General features: G+C 49.7%; 1 protein-coding gene across 1 annotated transcript in view; it reads left to right on the forward strand.

Annotated features, from left to right (window-relative positions):
- The first annotated feature begins 231 nt into the window (after nucleotides 1–231).
- Nucleotides 232–2731, forward strand: part of ABRACL (ABRA C-terminal like) — an 8669-nt gene continuing 6169 nt past the window's right edge. The window contains exon 1 of the mRNA XM_015416435.1: nucleotides 232–307. The gene's annotated coding sequence lies outside the window, so the exon portion shown is untranslated. The remainder of the gene's footprint in view (nucleotides 308–2731) is intronic.

The following is a 2731-nucleotide window of genomic DNA, read 5'->3' on the forward strand; positions in this document are numbered from 1 at the left end:
AGACTACAATCCTCGAGCAGTAAATACGCACCCCTTAGGCGACGTAGGTCAGAAAAAGGCGTTCACGCCGTTTTCTCAAGTGGCGTGTAGAAACGGCGTGAGCGCCTTTTTCAGAAAACACCGCAAAGGCGAATCCAACTCCCCTCCGGCCAACAGGTCTCTCCTTCCTCCTTTCATTCGATCCCCCCCCCCACCGTTGCAGCGGCTCCCCGCCTTCTGACACTCCCTCCCTGCCGCACTTCTTCCTGGACTTTGCGCCTGAGAGCGGCTACCTTGCCAGCCGTCCATCCTGCCAAAGCAAAGAGAGGTGAGTTGACGGCGCTCCCGAGCGCCCGGCAGACAGGGATGAGCCACGAGGGTGGCCGAGGGGGCGGCTCGGGCAAGCGGGAAGGTCTGACGAGGGCTTGGCCACCCGGATCGGTGGCGGGGAAGGGCAAGGAGACACCGACTGTAAGTCTGATGAGGGCTGTGAGGCTCTTCGATGCAAGCCGGTGTCTCCTTTGGAGGGGGTGGAGGGACTCTCCCATGGCTCTCATGCACACGGAGGGAGTTAAAATCCGGGACTTCCGCACCAGGCTCCATGTGACATTGCACGCGGTCGGGAATAGGGAAGCCCCAGTAGTGTGCTGTAAATTAATCCGTGTGGAGCTTGTGCCTTTTTCTTTTCTTTTTTTAAAAGATCTTTTTTGAGCCCCTTTCTACGGCAATCCTTTGCTATTAGTGGACCGGGGAAGCGTTTGCCCTAGGTAATTTCGCATTGCATTATGGCTTCCCATTATGATCTCCCTAGCATTAAAAAAGGTTTCTGGGGACTCAACGTTGCCCAATAAATCTCCCAGCCGCCTGCATTGCAAGGCACGGCTGCTTAAGAGGTACGCCTGGCTGACATGAATGAGACTTTCATCCAAACAATCGGGATTCCAAACGGGCTGCGGTGCTTGCTGGCAGCAGGTCGCTCTGCCGCGTCTCTCCGTGCGCCCCTCTTAATTGTTTCCATGCCAGCAGTTCACACGTCTCCGCCCTGTTCTCCTCCTCTGCAAGTACCCGAGACGGGCTCTCTTATTGTGCTGCTGACACCCGGCTTGTGTGCGATGAAAAATGTGCGGCATGTGGGAGTTCCAGAGACCAAAAGCTCTTTGTGAATCCTGTGGAGCAGCCTGGAAGGACACTGTGGAGCTCCTGGAAGCAAGAGGAAAAGAATACCATCAAGTCAAGTGGGGCTTGTTTGGCCTATCAAACCCATGTGCCTCGAAGCACCATGACCAAATTAGGCTTGGTGTAGTTCAGGAAGGAAGTTGCTCATGCGCCCTTCCTACTCATTTGCACAGCAATGCACTACAGGCAGTTATGCACCTGTAATAGAAAAAACCAGATTTCCCTTCTCACCTATGATAGGAACCTGAACGTGCATTCAGTTTCTGCCTGTCTGACAAATTCACAGTTGGGGGGGGGGGCAATCATCCCTTATCAGAGTCTACTCTACACATACATTTGCCAAGTTGTATTAGAAAGCCTATTTCACACTGGATTAATTTTACAGTTGAAGTATACTGCGGTAATTTTTTCTTTTAATTGTTCCCTCCTGTGACAAGGAATATATTTATGTTTATGGTATGACTCTTGTAACAGTAGAGACAGGACTTTTTCTGGCATAGAATTTGGCACTCTGAAAATCCCTCTTGTTATTTGAAGAAATGGTTCTCTCTGCATTTTTCACTCCACTGGAACTGTGTCCCATGCAAAATTCTGGATTTCAAGCTGATCATGCGGATGTTCCTACCTACGTAATATTTTGTGGCTTGATCCTTAAAGTAGGTCTTAAAGGTAAAGGTTCCCTTGCTCAAAAGCCCATCAAATCCGACTCTAGGGTTGCAGTGCTCATCTCCATTTCAAAGCTGAAGAGCCAGCGCTGTCCGAAGACGTTTCCGTGGTCATGTCGATCCCGGGGCGCGCCCAGCCTGGGCTGCCCCTCCGCTGGTAGGGCACTTCACTTTCTTGCTCTTGCCGGCGCCGCTTCCTCCTCCTGCTGCTGCCCAGAAGCTGCAGCCCCTCGCTTGCCCCCGGCCTGGATCTGGCTTCACACCGGGCGCAGTGCCTCTGGGCAGAGTGTGACAGAGAGGTAGTTGGATTCCACAGGTTAATATGATTGAAAGTCTGATGTTGCCTTGCCTTTTGGCTTAGGCATATTTTGAAGAGTGCCTTGCCTTTTGCCTTAGGCACTGAAACACTGCTGTTAGTGCTGTGTTACTATTCTGTAACCTATTGTCTGTTTAGGGTAAAATTGTGTTCTGTCCTTTTTAATGTACTGTTCCAAGTAGTTAACCCAGCACGTGACTTCTTAAAGGGTACCCCTAAATGTGCAGCATATAAATGAGACAAATAAGTATTTAAAAACAAGAGTAACATATGGTACACTAATCAGAGAGCCACAGGATCTGGTCATACGCACTAAATAATCCACTTTCAATCCACTTTCAAATTGGATTTTGCCAGTTCACACAGTAAAATCCAGTTGGAAAGTGCACTGAAAGTGGATTATTTAGTGTGTGTGTGACCGCAGCCACAATTAGTGACAACTTCTTATTGAGTATACATTAAGCAGCTTCCTGTTTGTTAGGTTAGGCAGAGTTCTGACAGTGATCCTTCTCTGTTATACTTGACCTGTAATGCTGGTTCTCATATTTCACTTAAACCCCCCCAAAGTGGACTAAAAGAGGTCCTGCCCCCCCCC

Source organism: Gekko japonicus, unplaced genomic scaffold (assembly GCF_001447785.1).
Source record: "Gekko japonicus isolate JY-2015 unplaced genomic scaffold, Gekko_japonicus_V1.1 scaffold1821, whole genome shotgun sequence".
NCBI lineage: Eukaryota > Metazoa > Chordata > Lepidosauria > Squamata > Gekkonidae > Gekko > Gekko japonicus.